The sequence below is a fragment of the Agelaius tricolor genome, unplaced genomic scaffold (genome assembly GCF_023055355.1).
Source record: "Agelaius tricolor isolate 1412-34295 unplaced genomic scaffold, bAgeTri1.0.p SCAF_42, whole genome shotgun sequence".
NCBI lineage: Eukaryota > Metazoa > Chordata > Aves > Passeriformes > Icteridae > Agelaius > Agelaius tricolor.
In genome coordinates this window covers 3020447-3033067 of record NW_027269302.1, presented here as the reverse complement: position 1 = coordinate 3033067, position 12621 = coordinate 3020447, and the positions used below count along the sequence as shown (strand labels likewise).

The window sequence follows — 12621 nt, the reverse complement described above, 5'->3', positions numbered from 1 at the left end:
TGAGTGAGTGTCACAGTTTCAGAGAGTTTCAGGTGAGGAGTCCACAGCCCCATCAGTGCCAAGCCTTCCCTTCTAAGAACATCTTCCCCCCCTTTTCCTCCTTTCCTAATAACCTCTCATTGACGTTATCATAAAGCAGAGCAATAGGGCTCAGGAGCTCAGTCCCTGGGTAGGGACCGGGTGCCCGAAGCTAGCTCGCTCATGCCAACGCCGCGGGGCTGCCATCCAGCAAGCATGGTGATTATCAGCTCTATAGTGATTGCAAGCTCTTAGGATTTCAGCTTTGCTTGCTAGGTAGTGGTGCCCCAAGCTTGAGGCTGCAGCAGACAGAGAGAGAGGAGAAGGAGAAGGCGCAGACTCTTCCACGGAGATGGCTTTATTTGGGGAGGTCCGTGAAGGGTCTCTGCTCTTCTTCTTTCCCGACTAATGGGGTACAGTATGCTTCTTTTATAGGGTTGGAAAGGATCCAAGCTTGACCAATGGTAAGGGGTTAACATGACATTCCCTATAGGGTTACAGAGATAGGTTAAGGGTGGAGGACAGGGAAACAGGAATTTTCTTTTGCTGTTTCAGCATTCCTATTCTCCATGGTGCTTTTCCCAAACTTATGGGGTTTACTACACTGGGGAGAACTGGGACCACACTGGGGGCAACTGGGAGTGAGTGGGACCATGCTGGGAGGGACTGGGATCATATGGGGAGGGACTGGGACTAGAGCAGGAGCAACTGGGTCCAACTGGGACCATCCTGGGAGTGTCTGTAACCATAGGGGAGTGATGGAAGCACACTGGGAACAGCTGGGCCCATGCTGGGAGCAACTGGGATCACACTGGGGGCACTGGCATCAGACTGGGAGTGACTGGGAGCAACTGGGATTAGACTGCAAGGGACTGGGATCATACTGGGAGTGGCTACACTCATACTGGCATTATACTGGCTGTGAATGGAACCCGACTGGGGCTTACTGGGAGCTACTGGGCCCATGTTGGGAGACAACTGGGGACGTAATTAGAGCAACTGGGAGACAACTGGGAGACAACTGGGGCACATGAACAGTGCTGAGGTGACTGGGAGTGCCTGGCAATGACTGCCAGAATATCCAGGGCAACTGGGATATACTGGGAGGGTCTGAGACCATATGGTTGTGGGACTGGGAGCAGACTAAGACCAGACTGCGAATGTGCTGGGGGAACTGGGAACACACTGGGGGCAAGTGGGAATGACTGCGGCCCTGCTGAGAGAGACTGGGATCATACTGGGAGTGCCTAGGACTATGCTAGGGACAACTGGTAGAACTGGGAACACACTGGATGAAAGTGGGAGGAACTGGGAGCAACTGGGACCATGCTGGGAGAAAATTGCATCATCATAAGGAAGGACTGGGAGGGACTGACCTCGTCTGGGAGTGACTGGGATCATGCAGGGAGGCAGGGGAAGGGACCAGGATTATACTGGGAGTGCACAGGCCCATACTGGGAGTGACCAGGCTCATAGTGGGAGTGCCCAGGAAACTGGAAGCACATGGGGGATCAACTGGGCTCATACTGGGAGCAGCCACTGCCGGCTTCGGGACCCCCCGATATCCCCCCGAGGGCCATCTGCGGCTCGGCTTTGGAGCCCTGCCAGCTGCAAACATCCCCCCCAAAAAACCCCAAACCCAGGCACCCCCCGGGATATTTGGGCCGCGCTCCCCCTGCCCGGGCACCTGCAAAATGGGGGCCGATGCTCCCGGGGCTGTGGCGCCTCCAGGGAGCGCCTGGGCCACAAGATTCTCCCTCTCCTCTTGTGCTGCGGCCGCTCGGCCTCTTCCTCCCTCCCTCCTCATCCTCCTCCCCCAGTTCCCGAAGGGTGAACCGTGAGGGGAAAGGGGGCGAGGAAAGGGCAGGAACCCTGAGGGGAAAGGGGGCAGGGAAAGGGCGGGAACCGTGAGGGGAAAGGGGCAGGGAAAGGACGGGACCGTGAGGGGAAAGGGGCGGGCTCAGGCCAAGGGCGGCAACTGTGAGGGGACACTGGGAGGCGGCACCCTGCAAACAGAACTGCAACGGACTGAACATGAACGGGAAAGAAAGCAGTAAGTCTGAGAGATTTATTTGCTATCAAATACATCCCACACACCCAGCCCCACACAATCCCTATCCCACCACTCTAATTGAGATCCCACTTCTCCCAATCTCCTCCCAGCCCCATCTCAGCCTGGTGGCTGAGGAATCGAGTTTGGTATGGCAGTGAGTTCTTTTGAGGTGGGTTTGAGCCATTTAGGGGTAAGATTGAGCTGTTTTCACTGGGATTTGAGTGGTTTTGAGGGGACAGATCCATCCCTCTTGGCTTTTGGAGTGCAAAGAGATGGAGAATAGAAAAAATTAACATGAAATTAAAAGTAGAAGCAGCCAGGTGTGTTCCCAATATGGATCAAAGGGAATGTGAGTGACCAGGGCTGTGCCCAAAGTGCCTCCTCCAGTGGGGGATGGAGCTGCAGCAGTGCACAAAGCTCTTCCCGCACTTGGGGCACTCGCAGGGCTTCCCTTACCGGTGCCTCCGTTGGTGTTGGGTCAAGTGAGAGCTGATGGAGAAGCTCTTCCCACACTGGGGACACTCATAGGGTCTCTCCCCAGTGTGGATGCGCTGGTGAATGATGAGGTGGGAGTTGTGCTTGAATCTCTTCCCACAGTCTGGGCAGCGGAAGGGCCTCTCCTCTGTGTGAATCCGATAGTGCAGGAGGAGATTGGAGCTGTTCAGAAACCTCTTCCTGCATTTATCACACTCGTAGGGCCTCTCCCCTGTGTGGATGTGCCGGTGGGTCAAGAGGTGGGAGTTGTGCTTGAATCCCTTCCCACAGTCGGGGCATTGGAAGGGCCTCTCCTCTGTGTGACTCTGATAGTGCAGGAGAAGATAGGAGCTGGTCTGAAAGCTCTTCCCACACTCGGAACACTCGTAGGGCCTCTCCCCTGTGTGGCTCCTCTGGTGCTTGATCAGGCTGGAGCAATGGCTGAAGCTCTTCCCACACTCCACACACGATGGGGCTTCTCCCCATCATGGAGCACCAGCTCTGAGCTCTGGCTCCATCTCCGGCCGCCTTCCCGGCCCAGGCTGCCTCTTTCCCCCTCACATCCCCGCCATCTGCGTTTGCAGCCCCTCCTCGTGCGGCATCTCGGGGGCTTTTCCTCCCCGTTGGCTTCCTGCGCCGTGGAGCCGCTCAAAACAGCCTCTGCCACCAGGTTCTGCTGTGGGCATTTGTCCTCCCTGCTCTCCATGCTCAGCTCCTGCTCTGGGCGAGGAAGGACAAGGACAGCATGGGATTTGCCTCCGTGCCACAGGCAAGGGCAACGAGATCCCCCCAGGCCGTCTCTGGGGACGCACTGCCCCCTCTTGGCCCTCCCCATTTCGGGATGCCGGGGCTGTTTGGGCTCCCGGGCTCCCTTCTCCCCTCATTCTCTGCTCTGCGCTGCAGCGGCTCCAAGGAGTCCCCCCTGCCCCTCTTCCGAGGCTCTTGAGGCTCCCGCCAATGGCGGCGCTCCCCCCTCTCTGGGCTCCCCACTTTGGCCTCCTGGGGGACACAGGGCTCTGCTCCTCCAGGCTGCCTCTGCCGGCAGCCGCCACCGCCACCCCCCGATGTCCCCCCGAGGGGCCTTTTCCTCTCAGCCTTGGACTTCTTCATTCTCCAAACATCCCCCCAAAAACCCAACTGGGAGCGACTGGGAGTGACTGGAACATGCAGGAGGGAACTGGGCTATGCTGGGAGATGCTGGGAGTGACTGGAACAAAAGTGAGGGTGAAAGAGCAACTGGAACCATGTGGAGCACAACTGGTTCATACTGGCAGGGACTGGGAGCACACTGGGCTCATCTCTGGATCATACTGGGAGGGAGTGGACTAATACTGGGAGGATCTGAGAGGGACTGGGAGCACACCCTGCACATCATCCCCCATACTGGGCCTGACTGGGAGCAACTGGGAGCACGCTGGCAGCAAATGGCATCATACTGGGACTGACTGGACTGATCTAGGAAGCAACTGGAACCATGCTGGAGGCAGCTGGGACCATACTGGGAGAGATTGGAAGCAACTGGGATTATACTGGGAGCACCCTGGGAAGGCTGGCATGTGACTGGGATCAAACTGGAGCTTACTGGGATCATATTGGGGTTGAAAGGGAGCGACTGGGATCACACTTTGGGCTACTGGGAGCAGCTGAGGGAAACTGGGATGATGCTGCCAGCAAACTGGAGGAACTGGGAAGGACTGGATGCCTGCTGGGGGCAACTGGGATCTACTGGGCATGACTGGGGGATCATACTGGGATAACTGACACCTTACTGGGGCCACTGGCAGTGCCTGGAAATGACTGCAGACATGCTGGGGGCAACTGGGATATACTGGGAGTGTCTGGAACCATACTGAGGGGACTGGAACCACTCTGGGAACAGCTGGGACCATGCTGGGGAGAACTGGGACCACACTGGGGGCAACTGGGAGTGAGTGGGACCAAGCTGGGAGGGACTGGGATCATCTGGGGAGGGACTGGGACTAGAGCAGGGGCAACTGGGTCCAACTGGGACCATCCTGGGAGTGTCTGTAACCATAGGGGAGTGATGGAAGCACACTGGGAACAGCTGGGCCCATGCTGGGAGCAACTGGGATCACACTGGGGGCACTGGCATCAGACTGGGAGTAACTGGGAGCAACTGGGATTAGACTGCAAGGGACTGGGATCATACTGGGAGTGGCTACACTCATACTGGCATTATACTGGCATTATACTGGCTGTGAATGGAACCCGACTGGGGCTTACTGGGAGCTACTGGGCCCATGTTGGGAGGAAAATGTGACCCACTGGGAGCAACTGGGATCGGCTGGAAGGTTCTCGAACCATGCTGAGAGGACTGAGACTACAACTGGGGCAACTGGGATCATCCTGGGAGCAACTGGGGCCACCCTTTGAGCAACAGATAGAAACTGGGATGATGCTAGAGGAAACTGGGAGGAACTGGGAAAGACTGGGATCATTCTGAGGTAACTCAAACATACTGGGAGTGTCTGTAACCATCCTGGGGGCACTGGAACCACACTGGGAACAGCTGGGATCATGCTGGGAGCAACTGGGACGATGCTGGGGGAAACTGAATCTACCCTGGAGGCAACTGGGCACCACTGGGACCCTGCTGGGAGGGACTGGGACTATTCTTGGGGCAACTGGGATCATCATGGGAGGAACTGGGAACAGCTGGAATTATGCTGGGAGCAACTGGGATCACACTGGGATCCCAGTGAGAGCAGCTGAGTCCATGCTGGGTTACACTGGGATCTCATTGAGAGCGACTGGAATCACACTGGGATTGACGGGAGTGGCTGGTTTTGTGGATTTTGGGGGTTTGGATTTTGGGGGATTTTCTTGGCATTTTGAGGGGGAGTTTTTCTGGGGGTGTTTGGGGGTTTATTGAAATTTCTTGTGGCTCTTTTTGAATTTGGGGGTTTTACCGGGATTTTGTTGGGATTTTTTGGGATTCTCAGAAATTCCGGGGGTTTTATTGGGATTTTTAGGAGATTTTGGGGCATTTTATTGGAATTGTGGTGGCATTCAAAGGGATTCATTGGGGATTTGGGGTTTTGGGGATTTTTGGTGGGATTGTGGGATTTGGGCAGTTTTGATGTTGCCAGGATTTCTTTGGATCTTGGGGGAGATTTTGTGTCATTTTTTCTGGTTTTGGGGACATCTTTGGGGGATTTGCGGAGTTTAATCAGGATTTTTGGGGTTATTGAGATTTCAAAGGATTTTGTGGGCTTTTATTGGGATTCTAGGGTGTTCTAATGGGATTTTTGAGATATTTAATTGGGATTTAGTGGGTTTTATTGGGGCTTTCACGGCTTTTAAGGAGATTTTGGTGCCTCTCAGCCCTTCCCCACACCCAGGGAATGCCCCAAAGCCCCCCTAAAATTCCACTAAAACCCCACAAATCCCCAAAAATTACAACAAAACCCTCAAAAACCCCAGAGAATCTCCAAACATCCCAGTGGAACTCACCAAAATTTAAAAAAACTCACAAAATTTTCAATAAATCTCCCCCCAAAAAACCTCCGAACCCCAACAAAACACCCAAAATCCAAAACCCCCCAAATCAACAAAACCCCCCAAAATCACGTAACCATCCCAAAACCAAATAATTCTCCCTAAAAACCCCAATGATTCCCCCTAAACTCCCAACAAAATCCCCCAAAGCCCAAAAAAGCCACCCCCAAATCCCCAAAAACCCTCTCAGAACCCCAAAGTCCCCACAAACCCCCTCAGACTCAGTGGGGCCGTCCTGGATCAGGGGGCACCGGGCGGTGGAACAGGAGCCACTTCAGGGGGCCCTGGGAGCTTTTTGGGGAGGGGGCACCATGGGAGACCCCCCAAAAACGGGGGGGGGGGGGGGGGAACCCCTGCAGTGCCCCCTCCCCCCGAAACCCCCAGACCCCGGTTCAGGGTGGGCCTGGGACCCCCCGGGACGCCCAAATCTCCCCCAGGACCCCTCCAGGAACCCCAAACCCCCCAGAGCCCACCAAGGTTGGCCCAGGACCCCCCTGAGAGCCCCCAGACCCCAATGGGGCCCAGCCCAGGATGTCCCCTGAGACCCCCCCCAGACCCCTCCCAAGACCCCACCCAGGACCCTCCAGACCCCTCCCCAAACCCAACTCAGGCTCCCCCAGCCCGTCCCCAGATCCCGCCAGGACCTCTCCCAAAACCCCCCAAACCCCCCCCCACCAGACCCTCTCCCAAAACCCTTCCAGACCCCCCAAAACCCCTCTCCAGAACCTCCAAAACCCTCCAGGACACCCTCAGGACCCCCCAGAGCCCTCCCCAAATTCCCCCAGGACCATCCCAACACCCCCAGACCCTCCCAAGACCTTCCTACGACCCCTCCCCAAAACCCCCCCAGACCCTCCCACGACCCCCCCCCGCCCTCCCGAGACCCCTCTTAGAACCAATCCGCACCCCCCAGGTCCCCCCACAATGCCCCAGGACCCCTCCCCAGACCCCCCCAAACCCCCGGACCCCTCCCCAAAGCCTCCCCAGACCCCCCGGACCCTCCCCCGCCCCCCCCCGATCCCCTCTCAGGCCCCTCCCGCTCCTGTCCCGAGCCCGGGGGGTCCCGGCGGCGGCGGGGAAGGGGGCGCCGCTTCCAGCTCGCCTCTGATTGGCTGGGACGGGCGTGGTGCCTCTCAGCCCTCCCTGCCTGGAGGCGGGCCTTGGTGAGGGCAGCCGCTCCGTGATTGGTTAGTTCAGGGATGTGCAGCGCGCTGATTGGTTGGTTTGGGGCGGGGCGCGCCTCTCGGTGGAGGCGCGAGATTGTGAGGGGAGAGCGGAGCTGAGGTGGGGCCGGAGGCAAACTGGGGGGGTTTGGGGCGGGTCTGAGGCGAATTTGGAGAGGTCTGAGGGGAAACTGGGGATTTTTAGGGGCTCCCCCTAAAAATCTCCCCCAAATCCCCCCAAAATCCTCAGAAATGCCCCGAAAAAATCCCTGAAATCCCCCAAAATTCACCCCTTAAATTCCCAAAATCCAAAAAAATCCCCCCAAAAAATCCCCAAAATCTCCCCAAAAACATCCCTGAGTTCACCCCAAACGCCCCCAAAATCCCCCCCAAATTCGCCCCAAAATCCCCCCCAAATTAAACCCCCCCAAATTCACCCCAAAATACCCCCCAAAAAACCCCAAAATCCTCAGAAATGGCCCTAAAAAATCTCCGAAATCCCCCAAAATTCACCCCTAAAATTCCCAAAAAATCCCCCTAAAAAATCCCCAAAATCTCCCCAAAAACATCCCTGAGTTCACCTCAAACCCCCCAAAATCCCCCCAAATCTCCCCCCAAAATCCCCCAAATTCACCCAACAATCCCCCCCAAATTTATCCTAAAAAACCCCAAAAGACCCCAAAATCCCCCCCAAAAAAAACCAAAATCCCCCCCCAAATCCCCCAAAATCTCCCCCAAATCCCCCCAAAATCCTCAGAAATGGCCCTAAAGAATCCCTGAAATCCCCCAAAAGTCACCCCTAAAATTCCCCCAATCCCTCAAAATCCCAAAAAATCCCCCTAAAAAATCCCCAAAATCACCCCAAAACCAGCCCTAAAAATCGCCCCCAAATCGTCAAAAATCCCCCTCAAAAAATCCCCCAAAAATCCCCAAATTTCCCCCAAAATTTCCCCCCAAAATCCCTGGAATCTCCCCCAAATCCCCCCCAAAATCTCCCAAAAAAATCCCCAAAATTCCCCCCAAAAAAACCCAAATCCCCCAAATTCACCCCTAAAATACTCAAAATCCACCCCAAAAACGCCCAAACCCCCAAATCCTCCCCAAAATCTCCCCCAAATCCCCCCAAAATCCTCAGAAATGCCCCGAAAAAATCCCCGAAATCCCCCAAAATTCACCCCTTAAATTCCCAAAATCCCCCAAAATCCAAAAAAATCCCCCCAAAAAATTCCCAAAATCTCCCCAAAAACATCCCTGAGTTCACCCCAAACGCCCCCAAAATCCCCCCCAAATTCGCCCCAAAATCCCCCCCAAATTAAACCCCCCCCAAATTCACCCCAAGATGCCCCCCAAAAAACCCCAAAATCCTCAGAAATGGCCCTAAAAAATCCCCGAAATCCCCCAAAATTCACCCCTAAAATTCCCAAAATCCCCCAAAATCTCAAAAATCCCCCTAAATATCCCCAAAATCTCCCCAAAAACATCCCTGAGTTCACCCCAAACCCCTCAAAATCCCCCCAAAATTCCCCCCAAATCCCCCAAATTCACCCCAAATTCCCCCCCCCCAATTCACCCCAAACTCCCCCCCAAATTCATCCCAAAATCTTCCCCAAATTTATCCCCCCCAAAAACCCCAAAATCTCCCCCAAAAAACCCAAAAAACCCCAAACCCCCCAAATCCCCAATTCCAGGGGTCTCCCTCTGAAGCCCCCTCCCCAATTCCCCGGGGATTTGGGTCTGGGGGCTCCCGCTTTGGGTCTGGGGTCCCCAATTGAGTCTGGGGGCTCCCAATGTGGGTCTGGGGTCCCAAACGGACTCAGCGACCCCCGATTGGGTCTGGGGTCCCCAGTTGGGGCTCCCGATTTGGGTCTGGGGTCCCCAATTGGGGCTCCCGATGTGGGTCTGGGGGCTCCTGAATTGAGTCTGGGGTCTCGATTTGGGTCTGGGGGCTCCCAATTTGGGGAGGGGTCTCAGACTGAGGGGAGTTCCCAATTTGGGTCTGGGGGCTCCAAAATTTGGGTCTGGGGTCCCGAATGGGGTCGGGGCTCCTGAATTGGGTCTGGGGTCGCGATTTGGGTCTGGGGGCTCCCAATTTGGGTCTGGGGTCTCGATTTGGATCTGGGGGCTCCATTTGGGTCTGGGGTCGCGATTTGGGTCTGGGGTCCCAAACGGACTCAGTGACCCCGAATTGAGTCTGGGGTCGGTCGCGATTTGGGTCGCAATTTGGGGAGGGGTCTCAGTCCCACCAGGAGCTGCGGGATTTGGGTCGGGGGTCCCGAATTGGATCTGGGGGCTCCATTTGGGTCTGGGGGCTCCTGAATTGGGTCTGGGGTCCCGAATTTGGTCTGGGGTCCGGAATTGGGTCTGGGGTCGCGATTTAGGGCTCCCGAATTGAGTCTGGGGGCTCCATTTGGGTCTGGGGTCTCGATTTGAGTCTGGGGGCTTCCAATGTGAGTCTGGGGTCTCGATTTGGGTCTGGGGGTTCCCAATTTAGGGAGGGGTCTCAGGCGCACCAGGAGCTGCGGGATTTGGGTCGGGGGTCCCGATTTGGGTCTGAGGTCGCGATTTGGGTCTGGGGGCTCCTGCATTGGGTCTTGGGTCCCGAATGGGGTTGAGGCTCCTGAATTAGGTCTGGGGTCTCCCATTTCCAGTCGGAATCCCCCCAATTTGGGTCTGGGGTCCCGAATCGGGTCAGGGACCCCGAATTGGGTCTGGGGTCGTGAATTGGGTCTGGGGGCTCCTAAATTTGGGGAGGGGTCTCAGGCCCAGGGGGGGCTCCCGAATTGGATCTGGGGGCTCCATTTGGGTCCCAAAGACCCCTCCCCAAATTAACCCTGCCCTGAGACCCCTCCCCAAATTAACCCCAGAGACCCCTCCCCAAATTTAACCCCTCTGAGACCTCTCCCCAAATTAACCCCTGAGACCCCAAATTAACCCTGAGACCCCTCCCCAAATTTAACCCCTCTGAGACCCCTCCCCAAATTTAACCCCTGAGACCCCAAATTAACCCCTGAGACCCCTCCCCAAATTAACCCTGAGACCCCTCCCCAAATTTAACTCTTGAGACCCCTCCCCAAATTAACCCCTCTGAGACCCCAAATTAAACCCTTTGGAGACCCCTCCCCAAATTTAACCCCTTTGCAGACCCCTCCCCAAAATAAAGAAATGGATTTTTTTGGGGGTTTTTTGGGTGAATTTTTGGGGTTTTTTGGGTTTTTTTGAGGTTTCTTTTGGGGGTTTTGGGGGCTGGAGACCCCTCCCCAAATTAAACACTCCTGAGGACCCCTCGCCAAAATAAAAAATGGGATTTTTAAGGGTTTTTTTGGGTGATTTTTTGGGATTTTTGGGAAGGTTCTGGGGTTTTTTGGGGGGGTTTTGGGGGCTGCACCCCCTGCCGACCCCTCCCCAAATTAAACACCCCTGAAGACCCTTCCACAAAATAAAAAATGGGGGTTTTAGGGATTTTTTTGGTGATTTTTAGGGATTTTTGGGTGATTTTTAGAGATTTTTTTGGTGATTTTTAGCGATTTTTTGGGTGTTTTTTAGCGATTTTTTGGTGATTTTTTGAGATTTTATTGTGATTTTTGGGGATTTTTTTGGTGATTTTTAGGGATTTTTTGGTGATTTTTAGGGATTTTTTGCGATTTTTAGGGATTTTTGGGTGATTTTTAGGGATTTTTTTGCGATTTTTAGGGATTTTTTTGCGATTTTTAGCGATTTTTGGGGGGGTTTTTTTGGTGATTTTTGGGGAATTTTTTTTTGGTGATTTTTTGGCGATTTTTAGGGATTTTTTTGGCGATTTTTAGGGAATTTTTTTTTGTTTTTCCGGGGATTTTTCGGGGAATTTTCTGGGATTTCGGGGAATTTGGGTTTTTTGATGTTTTTTGGGGCGTTCCGGGCGGTTTTGGTGATTTTGGGGAGGGGTCCCCGTCGCTTTCCCCGGGATCCGCCAGGGGGTGCTGTCTCACCAGTGGGCATGGCCTGCGCCAGCCGCTCGGCTCTGATTGGCTGCGACGGGGAAGGGGCGGGGCTGAGGGCGGGGCCTTCAGACCCGGAAGCGGCGCAAGGGCACGCGGGGAGCGCGGGAACGGAGCCGAGCGGGGACCCCCGGGAGCCCCAAAATCGCCCGAAACCGCCCCAAAATATCCCTGAAACCCCCCCCCCCGACCCTTCCCTACCCCACCCCGGGGCCCTCCCCTACCCCACCCCGGAATCCCCTCCAAAACGCCCCCCAAAATCCCCCGAAATCCCGCCCGAAATATCCCCAAAACGCACCCCGAGACCCCCCTAACCAACCCCGGGAGCCCCAAAATCCTTCGAAACCTCCCCAAATCCCCCGAAACTCCCCCCGAGACCCTCCCCTAACCCACCCCGGGACCTCCCCAAAAAACCCCCAAACTCACCCCAAGAACACCCCGCCCAAAATAATCTCCCCCAAATCCCCCTAAACTCCCTAAAAATAACCCCAAAACTCACCCGAGACCCCCCCCCCCAAAATAACACCAAAAATCCCCCCCGAACACCTCCCGGGACCCCCCAAAATAACCCCAAAAATCTCCCCGGGGACCCCTCAAACCATCCCGAAATTCCCCCAGAATTCCCCCAAAAATCCCTCCGGAGCCCTCCTGAGCTCCCCGAAAATCGCCCCGAGACCCCCCCAAAAACAACCCCAAAAATCCCCCTGAGACCCCCCCAAAATAACCCCGAGACCCCCCCAAAATCCCCCCAAAAATCGGCCCCGGGACCCCCCCCCCAAAATCCCCCCCAAATCCCCCAAAATCGGCCCCGGGACCCCCCCAAAAATCCTCCTCGGACCCCCCCCAAATCTCCTGAGCCCCTCTTGACCCCCTGAACCCCCAAATCCCCCCAAATTTCTCGTTTCCTCCTCCCCCCGCAATGCTCCTCCTGTCCCGGGGGTCCCCCCGGGCCTTGCATGGCTCGGGGGGGGCCCTCGGGGGGCTCGGCCGGGACCCCCCCAAAAACGGGGACCCCCCCAAAAACGGGGACCCCCCCAAAAGCAGCCGAGACCCCCCCCCAAAATCCGGTCAGTGACTTGAGGGGGGTCCCGGCTCTTTTTTGGGGAGGGGTCCCCAAATTTTGGGGGGGAGGGGGGTCCCTGTCCCTTTTTTGGGGGGGTCTCGAGATTTGGGGGGGGGGGGTCCCCGTCCTTTGTTTTGGGGGCGTTCCCAGTGTTTATAGGGGGGGGGTCCCCGATATTTTTTGGGGGGGGGGTCTGGGAATTTGGGGAGGGGTCCCAGATTTGCGGGGGGGGGGGGTCCTGATCTTTTTGGGGGGTCCCGGCCCTTTTATTGGGGGGGTCCCGGATTTTGGGGGTCTCGGATTTGGGGGATCCTCGATTTTGGGTGTCCTAGTCTTGGGATGGCCCCGATTTTGGGG

At 56.0% G+C, this 12621-nt stretch overlaps 1 protein-coding gene across 1 annotated transcript in view; it reads right to left on the bottom strand.

The window, feature by feature from the left end:
• LOC139603915 (zinc finger protein 239-like) overlaps nucleotides 1-12621 on the bottom strand; it is a 169557-nt gene that overhangs the window by 111398 nt on the left and 45538 nt on the right. The window lies entirely within an intron of this gene.